A 12,158-nucleotide genomic window follows, 5' to 3' on the forward strand; every position below is an offset into this window, starting at 1 on the left:
GCAGGACCAGCCCCAGCTACATCATCCCAGACAAGGCTTTGTCTACCCAGGGCTTAAACACCTCCAAGGATGGAGACTCCCCCACCTCTCTGGGGAACCTGTTCCAGTGCTTTACTACCCTCCAGGTGAGAAAATTCGTCCTAATGTCCACACTAAGCCTCTTTTGCTGCAACTTGAGCCCATTGCTCCTCCTGTCATCTGCCGCCACTGAGAACAGTCCCGCTCCATCACCTTTGCAACTGCTGTTCAGGGAGTTGAAGGCTGCTATTCAGTCCCCCCTCAGTCATCTCTTCTGCAGACTAAATAAGCCCAATTCCCTCGGCCTTTCCTCACAAGTCATGTCCCCCAGCCCACAAACCATTTTCATTGCATTTTGCTGCGCTTTCTCCAATGTGTCCACATCCATTCTGCAGTGCGGGGCCCACAACTGGACACAGGACTCCAGATGTGGCCTCCCCAGTGCAGAACAGAGGGGCAGAATCACTGCCCTCAACCTACTGGCACCGCTCCTACCCATGCAGCCCAGGACGCCGTTAGCCTTCTTGGCAGCAAGGGCACACTGCTGGTTAACATTCAGTTTCTTGTCCCCTGTCACCCCCAGGTCCTTCTCTGCAGAGCTGCTCCCCAACGAGTCAGCCACCAGCCGGTCCTGGGGCCCGGGATTGTGTCGTCCCAAGTGAAGGACTTTACACTTGTCCTTCCTAGACCTCATGAGATTTCTTTTGGCCCAATCCTCCAGTATGTTGAGGTCTCTGTAAATCCTAGCCCTACCCTCCAGCATATCTACTCCTCCCCACTTCTTGATGTCATCTGCAAACTTGCTGAGGGCTCCTCCCATCCCAATTTCCCTGGTCGTTGATGAAGACGTTGAACAAAACATCCAGCATTGATTACTACCCTCTGAACCTGATGCTCCAGCCAGTTTTCTATGCCCCTTACAGTCCATTCATCCAGCCCGGACTTCCTTAGCTTGCCTGCAGGATGCTGTGAAGACCGTATCAGAAGCCTTGCTAAAATCAAGACTCACCATATCGACTTGTCTTCCTGCATGCACAGAGCCAGGGAGGCAGCAAACCAGCCAGGCTTTACCTGGCTGCAGCGGGGAGCTCAAGTGCACTGGGGCTCCCAGCATGCACTGGGCCGGGGTGGGGGCTCATTTCTCTGGTCTGCAGGTCCCAGTACAGGTCCTGGGCTCCGGGCTGCAGTGTCTGGGGGGAGACAAGGGCAGGTCAAAGACACCCAGAGGAGATGGGCAGGGGATGGTCCCAGTGCTGTGAGCCCGCCTGCTCCAACACCCTCGCAGCCCCCCCTGCCCTCACACCGCTGGGGAGGGAACCTAGGCGTCCGGGCAGTGACTCACAGAGGAAGTAGACCAGGGTCCCCCCCAGCACCGCGGCAGCCAGCACGCTCCCAACCATGGCTCCAGACGGCGCCGAGTGGGTGCACCCCTGAGACAGAGCCATCGTTAGACCAGTGGATCAACGGGGCTGGGACCAAGTCGACCTTGCAAATCAGGGTCATGCTGTGGCCAAAGGACAGGAACAGGGGCCCCAGCAGGGTAATGTGGGTGTTATCCAGACCGTCTGTGGGGAGAACAAGGGCTGACACTGCCCACAGCCACCCCAGAGCCAGCCGCATCACACAGGTCCCGTTACACCTAGTCCCAATGCCCACCCCACCGCCAGCTGCATCCCAGGCCTCTGATACCAGCCCGGACACCCAGCCCTAGAGCCAGCCGCATCCCAGGGTGTGATACCAGCCCTGACGCCCACCCCAGAGCCAGCTGCATCCCAGGGTGTGATACCAGCCCCGACACCCACCCCAGAGCCAGCCATGCTGTGTCTGACCACGAGGGCCAGAGATGGCCGATACTCACAGATCATGTTCACGATGACCCCGTGTCGCAGAGCATTGAGGTGCCCTGCTCCTAAAGAGGGGAAAACTGCCAGGGAAAGACCCCTAGCAGTGAATAAGGAGCCAGGAGCCCAGCTGTTGGTTGCCAGGGCAACTGGAGGGAACAAGAGGTCACACCTGCCAGCGGTCAGCTGATTGAAAGGGGCAGGGCCTGGCTCCTTTATAAACCTAGGAGCTGAGGCCAGAGGCAGTTTTCTGCCAGCAGCCCAGGAGGAAGGAGCTCTCTACCATGGGAGAGAGGAGAAGTATGATGCAGGAGCAGCATCAGCATCAGCATCAGCATCTAACACTGCTATGAGATGGAGAACCCTGGTAGGCTGGACTGCTGTTATGGCCGGGTATGATGCAGGAGCAGCATCAGCATCAGCATCAGCATCTAACACTGCTATGAGATGGAGAACCCTGGTAGGCTGGACTGCTGTTATGGCCGGGTGGCTTCCATTTAAGTTATATCCGAAGGGCTTGCATTTGTGTTGTTGTTTATCACCGGTGGTTTGGGTGAGGCTATCAGGGGATGGAGGAGGCCTCATTGGGGACCCACAGCAGAGTGGGGACCCCAGCGCCAGTGAGGACGCAGCATTCAGGGTGGACAGACCCCAGCCCCAGAGAGGGGCAGCTGAGGAGCCCCAGAGAGGGGGCCAGCATTACTGAGAAGCCCCAGTGCAGGCGTGGTGAGCCCAGAGAGAGGGCAGCCTTTATTGAGACGGCCCCAGAGGGAGGGCAGCATTACTGAGAAGACCCCGGAGAGGGTACACTACTGAGAAGCCTTTTTTTTTTTTTAAACATTTTATTAGAAAACCAGACTATAACAAAGGACTCAAAACGACCCCAAACAGAGGCCTCTCAAAAGGGTAATACAACATTTCAAATAACATAATACAAAACATCAGAATTGATATCATATTGCACGTCATCTCATTTGTACACAATATATACAACATCCCTGAGTATTGGCTATCTAATACATATTACACATATCACATTAGACATCCTGTACGCCCCCCCCCCCAAAAAAAAGGAAAGCAAGAACACTGAGTGCAATATAGGTCTCTTGTTGTCTCTATCCCATGTGCAACCCTAGCCAGCCTTTTCTACTCACAATGCTGACTCTTAGTTTAGCCTATATCTGTGCTGGGCTGAAACAACCCCCTGAAGTCCATCTCTTGCCAGAACTTTTCCTCTCCTCCTTCTTGGCCCCAGTGCGGGTGTGGTGAGCCCAGAGAGGGCGTAACATTACTGAGGAGCCCCAGAGAAGGGGCAGCATTACTGAGAAGCCCTAGTGCGGGCATGGTGAGCCCAGAGAGGGCGTAACATTACTGAGGAGCCCCAGAGAAGGGGCAGCATTACTGAGAAGCCCTAGTGCGGGCATGGTGAGCCCAGAGAGGGCGTAACATTACTGAGGAGCGCCAGAGAGGGGGCAGCCTTACCGAAAAGCCCCAGTGCAGGCGCAGTGAGCCCCTGAGAGAGGGCGGCATTACTGAGAAGGCCCCAGAGGAGGGCGGCATTAATGAGAAGCCCCTGGAGAGAGGGCACGGAGAGAGACAGGGCTGCAGAGAGCCCGAGTGCCAGAGAGCGTGTGGAGACAGAGAGAGAGGCAGAACAACGTCTGTTACACCTGCGAGGCTTGGGGCGTGGTACAGGGGTGGTAGAAGCCATGCGTAGCCCATAAGGCAGGGGTGTACAGAACACCAGAGACAGGAGAACCGTGGCCAAGAAGACAGAAGGCAGCCTCCCTATCGAAATATATAAAATCAAAGTCGTGGCAGACAAGAATTAGAGGGTGCGAGTCAGCAGCTTGGCACAGTAAAGGAGGCGGCAGGGGAGAGCACAGCGACCCTGACCGCCCTCCAGTTACACCCCGTCACTCTGTGCACCGCTGACAGGGTTCCTGACCTCACAAGTGTAATCACCAGCATCATCCCTGGGGAGCCCGTGCACCGGCAGGGTCTAGTTCCCCGGGGACAGCCCCATGCAGCTGCCGGGCACTGGGATGAGCCGTCGCAGTCCCACAGCAGCGTCTAGGGCACGGGGGTCCTCGCACATCAGGTTGAGGATCCCGTTCTTCACCACCTGCTAGAAGAGCCCTCAGGAGAGGGGACGGCACCGCAGCCTTGCCCTCGTCCCTGCCGTGCCCAGGATCTCTCCAGGACACTGGGTGGAAGAGCAGTGGGATCCTTGGGACATGTCCAGAGCTCCTTGCGTGGGATGGGAAGCAGGGAGAGGGTGGAGGCAAAGGGTCGGCGTTCACCGTAGACATGCAGCTTCATGCCCACAAGCAGGATGATTTCCACACGAGACTGTATCTGCAGCTTGGAGGTCCCAGCACTGGCCAGTGTTAACGTGGTGATGGGAGGAATGGGGGAGACAAAAGTCCTCACGTACATGGATGACCTGAACATCATACGCACGGCAAAAGGTCAATGGAAGGAGCACTACAACACACCCAGGTATACAGAGCAGCAGCAGGAGCCAAGCTCAAAATGAGCAAAAGCACCTGCCTAGTCCTGGGCTCGAGGACTCATCGCCCTTGGGGTAACCGTCCCCCGGGAACGGGTAAAGATCCTCAGGCTGGAGTTTGGCCCAAAGCTGACAGGGCAGAGGGCATGGGAGAAGATGGAGGCCAAGACCAGACAGAGCCTGGAGGCCCCGGGGGTCTCAGTCCCCTGTGAGGGATCAAGATCCTCAGGGTCCGTTTTGACCCTGAGCTAAGCAGAGGCAGAGCGTGGGAGAAGGAGGCCAAGGTGAAGCAGAGGATGGGTTGGTGGCATGTGTGCCACCTCCCCGTGGGGCGGACGCGTGGTGCTCATGAAGGCGGTGATGCTACCCGTGCTTCTGTACACCACACTGGTCTCCCCGCACCTCCCAGGTGTATCACCCACAGAGTCCAGCGACCATGTGCATTTCTTCTGGGGATCCAGTATGGAGAAGGTGGCAAGGAAGATCCTATACAAGAAGAAACAAACTGGGGGCAGGGGGATGCCAGACATCCACCTCTTCCTGCGGGCAAGGTACACGAGCCAGATCTGCAAGCTGGCGACCGGGCCAGCAACCAAAACAGCCTGTCTTGTCAAGTGTTTTACAGGTCACCTCCTGAGGGAGCGTGGGGAAAGGTAAGCCGGCTCCTGGAAGGAGTGACAGGAGTCAGGCTGATGAGGGGGGAGGCGGCGCTGTACGGACGTCTGACCAAACACCCGGGGTCCCCGACAACCCGCTTCGACCCGTTTGTGTCCTGCGTCGGGAGCGCCCTGCGGCAACGCAGGAACCTCCTGATGTACAGACACATGAACCTCGGGGAGCAGAGTGTTAAAATGTTTCTGAGCAAACTCCAGTCCTACTACCGGAAATCAGTGGGACAGGATGGAGAAGACGCAGCCAACTCCACCTGGAAAAGAGACACTTGGCACAGGCTGTTCAAAGACCCCCGGGAGGGGAACTGGACAGGGAGAACGAAGAGGACAGTGACACAACTGGACCTGGAGACGGCAAGATGGACGACAACGGGACCAGCAGCAGCGGAAGTGACAGCGACGGCGACAAGGACTGTGATGGGTGGAAGAGCAGTGGGATCCTTGGGACATGTCCAGAGCTCCTTGCGTGGGATGGGAAGCAGGGAGAGGGTGGAGGCAAAGGGTCGGCGTTCACCGTAGACATGCAGCTTCATGCCCACAAGCAGGATGATTTCCACACGAGACTGTATCTGCAGCTTGGAGGTCCCAGCACTGGCCAGTGTTAACGTGGTGATGGGAGGAATGGGGGAGACAAAAGTCCTCACGTACATGGATGACCTGAACATCATACGCACGGCAAAAGGTCAATGGAAGGAGCACTACAACACACCCAGGTATACAGAGCAGCAGCAGGAGCCAAGCTCAAAATGAGCAAAAGCACCTGCCTAGTCCTGGGCTCGAGGACTCATCGCCCTTGGGGTAACCGTCCCCCGGGAACGGGTAAAGATCCTCAGGCTGGAGTTTGGCCCAAAGCTGACAGGGCAGAGGGCATGGGAGAAGATGGAGGCCAAGACCAGACAGAGCCTGGAGGCCCCGGGGGTCTCAGTCCCCTGTGAGGGATCAAGATCCTCAGGGTCCGTTTTGACCCTGAGCTAAGCAGAGGCAGAGCGTGGAAGAAGGAGGCCAAGGTGAAGCAGAGGATGGGTTGGTGGCATGTGTGCCACCTCCCCGTGGGGCGGACGCGTGGTGCTCATGAAGGCGGTGATGCTACCCGTGCTTCTGTACACCGCACTGGTCTCCCCGCACCTCCCAGGTGTATCACCCACAGAGTCCAGCGACCATGTGCATTTCTTCTGGGGATCCAGTATGGAGAAGGTGGCAAGGAAGATCCTATACAAGAAGAAATGAACTGGGGGCAGGGGGATGCCAGACATCCACCTCTTCCTGCGGGCAAGGTACACGAGCCAGATCTGCAAGCTGGCGACTGGGCCAGCAACCAAAACAGCCTGTCTTGTCAAGTGTTTTACAGGTCCCCTCCTGAGGGCGCGCGGCTCCTGGAAGGAGTGACAGGAGTCAGGCTGATGAGGGGGGAGGCGGCGCTGTACGGACGTCTGACCAAACACCCGGGGTCCCCGACAACCCGCTTCGACCCGTTTGTGTCCTGCGTCGGGAGCGCCCTGCGGCAACGCAGGAACCTCCTGATGGACAGACACATGAACCTCGGGGGGCAGAGGGTGTTTCTGAGCAAACTCCAGTCCTACTACCGGAAATCGGTGGGACAGGATGGAGAAGACGCAGCCAACTCCACCTGGAAAAGAGACACTTGGCACAGGCTGTTCAAAGACCCCCGGGAGGGGAACTGGACAGGGAGAACGAAGAGGACAGTGACACAACTGGACCTGGAGACGGCAAGATGGACGACAACGGGACCAGCAGCAGCGGAAGTGACAGCGACGGCGACAAGGACTGTGACCGAAGCGAGAAGGGAATCCCCAAATCGGGGCTGGGTGTAAGGAACTGCGATTGGGGTGGGGAAGGGCAGCGGGTAGGGGTGGGGGTGCGGGGGCACAGGGGAGCAGGTGCATTTATTGTAACGGCTGCACGGGTTTCTGTATGCGCTTTAAGGTGTGTGGTGGAAAGTTTATGATAGAGGAGGTGTATATATAACTGTATATATATATAGAGAGAGAGAGAGAGAGAAATATATTTTTCACAAAAAAAAAAGCATAAAAAGAAACAATGGGCCACCTCTTCTGGGACTGCCCACCCGCCAGGGAGGTGTGGAGGAAAGTCCGTGCGCTCCTCCTGGCGGTGACAGGTGTCAGAAACCTGACCAGACAGCAAGGGACCCCGACACCTCGCTTCCACCAGTTCATGTCCTGCTTTGGGTACGCGCTGTGGAAACCCAGGACGCTGCTCATAAACAGACACTCAGACCCCACAATTGAGGACTGGGACTGTATTAAGACAGGACTAAGTGAAATGTCCTGGTACTACAGGAAGACAGGAGGATGATGGGACGGAAATGGCAGACCTCATCTGGTGGAGAGGGGCCTGGCACAGACTTCTTGAGGAGTAGACCCTCTGAGGAGGGCACTGGGTGGGGGTACGGGTATAGAGGTCGGTGTGTGGGTGCGTGATGTGAACTGTGTAATGGGTTTTTCCTGGATCCATAGACATCAGGGCTGGAAGGGACACTGGAAGATCATTGGGTCCAGCCCCCTACCCCAGGGGCAGGAAGCCAGCTGAGGTCAAAGGATCCCAGCAAGATAAGCGCCCAAATGCTTCTTAAAGGAGTCCGGAGTAGTTGCTTGCACCACCTCTGGGGGGAGCCTGTTCCAGGCCTTGGGGGTCAGACAGTAAAGAAACTTTTCCTTATGTCCAGCCTGAAATGGTGTTGCAGCAGTTTGTGACGGTTGAACCTTGTCTTCCCCTGGGGTGCCCTGGTGAATAGACATTCCCCAGATCCTGATGGACACCCGTTATATACTTATAGGCTGCCACCAGGTCACCCCTGAGCCTGTGCTTTTCCAGGATGAAGAGTCCCATGACTGAGCCTCTTTTCATAAGGCCTCTTCTCCTCTTCTCTGATCATGCGCGTGACTGTCCTCTGGACTCTCTCGAGCTTCTCCACACCCTTCTTGAATTGTGGAGCCCAGAACTGGATGCAGTGCTCCAGCTGCGGCCTCACTAAGGCCGAGTACAGTGGGAGGATGACATCCTGAGATTCACTTGAGAAGCATCTATGGATGCATGCCAGTGTTTTGGTCGCTTTGCCAGCTGCGACATCACATTGGCATGAGATGGCTCATGTTCATCTTCTGGTCAATCATGACCCCCAAGTCTCTTTCAGCCGTGGTGCTAGTGAGCGTAGCACCGCTGACACTATAAGCGTGCTGTGGGTATTTTCCGCCGAGGTGGAGTACTTTGCATTTGTCAGTACTGAGTGTCATCAGGTTTGTATCTGCCCATTTACTAAGTTTATGCTTTCCCCACAGTGGCTGTCCTGGGCCCCTGCCTGCAGCCAACACCATCACTGACCAGCCCAGACCATCACTGTCACCCCCGACCTCCCTCGGTCCCCCGGGTGCAGGGGACCGTGACCTTGGCCCTGCAGCTGCCACCACAGAACATTGCAACCTGCGCCTGGTACTGCACGGCCGACACGGCATCAGGCATGATCTTCACTTCCTACCCACGCTTTGGCACCCAGGCCAATGGCCCCAGCTACCTGGGGTGCGAGACAACAGGGCCTGAGTGCTCCCTGCGCATCATGGGGTTAATGCTGAATGACTCCAGCCCCTACAGGTTGGGGTGGAAGGACCTGGAACAGACATCGTGCACACAGTGACCTTGACAGTGCATGCTGAGTGCTCCCGCAGTTGCCATGCTGTCACACTCCCACAGGGTCTCCTGGCAGATCCTGACCCTCCTGCACAGGGTGAACCAGTTGCAAGGGGAGCCCTGCCCCAGGTCCTGGCCTTCATGCCAGGCCCCAGCTTCCTCTCCAGGCTGGGGGGTGCCAGCCCAGGCTGTCCACTTCCCCCAGCAGACCCCTCCCAGCTGACCAGCGCTGGTTGTTTCCTGGAGCGCATCCTCAGCCTCGCACCCGGCACCTGCCCAGGCAAGGCCGGCCCTGCCTGCTGCTCGTGCCTCCCAGTGCAGGCAAGACGCCTGCTCGGAGCCACCCAGGCTCTGATGTCCCCCAGGCCAAGTTCTCCGCCCTCCCCAGGGGTCTCAAAGGTCCCTCCAAATTGCAGGTGTGGGAGAATGGCCCTAAAACACCCAGGTTCCCACAGTGCCTTGGGGCAAGCCCTGGTCTAGGGCACGGGGATCCTGGTAACGCGGACTTTGTGTGTGTGTGTCCCCTGCAGAGACGCTGTCACAGCCCAAGGTGACGTCCCCCAACACCACAGTGGTGCAGAATGGGACCCTCGAGCTCACATGTGAGGCCCTCCGGCAGCGAGATGCAGCGCTGGTTGCAGCGCCACCACCTCCATCTCCATCTCCATCTCCACTGCCCTGTGGTCGGGGTGGGTGGGTGAGTGCCCCTGGGCAGCACCAGGGGGGCAGGACAGGGGTCTCTGCCGCCCCGACTCTGATGTCTCTCTGTGACGCAGGTCCAGGTCTCGCGGCTGGAGCCTTGGCCAGGATTGCACTGGCAGCCGTGGTGTTGGGGGGGCCTTGGCCTACGTCCTCTGTGAGCAGCCACCTGGATGCCTGGGTTCCCTCCCCAGCTGTATGAAGTGAATGGGGGCTGTCAGGGGGGGTCCAGGACACCTGGGTCCCCGGTCTCAGCCTCTTTCCTCTCCCCTAGTCTGACACTGTCGGAGGAAGACCCCGCAGGACAGCAAGGAGCGCCCCCCGTGTATGAGAACCTGCCCCCCTCGGCCACTGCAGGGCCAGCAGTGAGTGACCACAGCTTTGACCCCCACACTGGTGCCCCTCCTCCCTGCCCAGCAGCTCCCTGCCTTCCCCTCTGTCCCCTATGGTGCCCCGACACCTGGGCCCCTGGGGTCTCTGGTGCCAACGACTCTCTTGCCTCCCTCTCTGCCCAGGCCCAGCCTGAGAGCTCCCCCGACCCCACCTACCAGGTAAGGGCCTCCCTGGGGCTGCTGAGAACGGGGCAGCTCATCACACCCCAGACCCAGGAGAGGCTGGGAGCATCCCACCGCTGTCTCTGACCTGCCCCCATCTCCCCCCAGATGCTGCAGCCGGGCACCAGGGACCTGTAGCGAAGAGGAGGCGAAGAACCTGAGTGATGACCCCCCAGCCCAGTGCATTCTGGGAGCCCCGGTGCACTTGCACTTTGTGCCTTGCAGGCTCAAAAGTCAGGGATGGGTGCCCCCCTCCCATGACTTTGGGCACCACAGATATGGGATATCAAGGCCCAGAGGGCATCTCCGCACCTCCCCTCCTGGGGCATGGACATAACCCAGGCTCCTGGGCCCCCAGCTCCCACAGCCTCTCCCCCCAGCACCCGGAGGGAACCCAGGTGTCCGGCTGGATCTGGCAAGGTGGGAGGCTGAGGAACATTTTTTAATCTGGATTATCCCAGGACAGGGGAGCAGGGGCTGGTGGGTCCCGGGGTCTCTGGGGTCCGAAGTCGGTACAGACTCACCATGGAGCAGCAACTCCATCACCTCCTCAATGGGCTGCTTGTCACCTGTGGGGGGCTGAGGGCATGGGACCCAGGCCTCTGGACTCCCAGCACCCCGTGCTCTCCCCCCCACAGACCCCACTCCAGTCCCAGAGCTGGAGGGAACCCAGGTGTCCCAGCTCCCTGCCCAAGGCCCCTCCACTCTGCTCCTCTCCTAGACCAGGGAGAGACCCCAGGTGTCGGGGCTGCCAGTGCCCCTGCTCGGCCCCCCAGCCCCCTCCAGTCCCCACTCTTGTCCCAGAGCCAGGGGGAAACCCAGGCATGTGGGCTCCCTGCTCTAAACCCATCGACTCGCCGTCCTGTCCTAGATCAGGCAGGGAACCCAGGTGTCCGGGCTTTCAACACGTCTGCTCTCACCCCTCCCACACCCCGCTCCCCTCTCAGAGCTGAAGACAACCCAGGTGTATGGGATCTCAGGGTGGGGGCAAAATTGGGAATGGTCTGCAATGAGGACAGGAAAGGACCTCAGGAGGTCACATCTAGTCCAGCCCCCTGCTCAAACCAGGACCAGCCCCAACTACATCATCCCGACCAAGGCTTTGTCTACCCGGGGTTTGAAAACCTCCAAGGATGGAGACTCAACAACAGCTCTGTGTAACCTGTTCCAGTTTTTCACCACCCTCCTAGTGAGAAAAGTCTTCCTAGTATCTAACCTCAACTTCCTGTGCTGCAACTTGAGCCGGTTGCTCCTTGTTGTGTCATCTGCCACCGCTGAGAACAGCCCAGCTCCCCCCTCTTTGCAATAGTCCTGCAGGTAGTTGAAGGCTGCTATTAAATCCCACCTCAGTCTTCTCTTCTCCAGGCTAAATTAGCCCAGTTCCCTCGGCCTCTCCTCACAGGTCATGTCCCCCAAGCTCCCAGTCATTTTCATTGCCCTTCACTGGACTCTTTCCAATGTGTCCCCAGCCTTTCTGTAGTGGGAGGCCCAAAACTGGACACAGGACTCCAGATGTGGCCTCCCCAGTGCTGAATACAGGGGAATAATCACTGCCCTTGACCTACTGGCAACACTCCTACCACTGCAGCCCCATATGCCGGTAGCCTTCTTGGCAACAAGGGCACACTGCTGGCTCATATTCAACTTATTGTCCACTGTCACCCCCAGGTCCTTTACTGCAGAGCTGCTACCCAGCCCATCAGCCCCCAGCCTGTCTCGTGCAGGGGATTGTTCCCTCCTAAGTGCAGGACTTTGCACTTGTCCTTGTTGAGCCTCATGGGATTTCTTTTCTCCCAGCCTCCAATGTGTTGAGGTCTCTCTGAATCCGAGCCCTACCCTCCAGCGTATCTACTTCTCCCCCCAGCTTGGTGTCATCTGCAGACTAGCTGAGGGTGCACTCTGCCATCTTCCAGGTCGTTGATGAAGATATTGAATAAAACCGGCCCCAGGACCAACCCCTGGGGCACTCCACTTCATACCGGCTGCCAACTAGACGTCGAGGCATTTATTACTACCCTCTGAGCCTGTTGCTCCAGGCAGTTTTCTATCCACCTTACAGTCCATTCATCCAGCCCGGACTTCCTTAGCTGGCCTGCGGGAACGCTGTGGGACCATTATCACAAGCATTGCTGAAATCAAGGTGCACCACATTCACCGGTCTCCTGCATCCACAGAGCCTGGGGGGCAGCAAAGCCCGGCA

The sequence above is a fragment of the Alligator sinensis genome, unplaced genomic scaffold (assembly GCF_000455745.1).
Source record: "Alligator sinensis unplaced genomic scaffold, ASM45574v1 scaffold1575_1, whole genome shotgun sequence".
Classification (NCBI taxonomy): domain Eukaryota; kingdom Metazoa; phylum Chordata; order Crocodylia; family Alligatoridae; genus Alligator; species Alligator sinensis.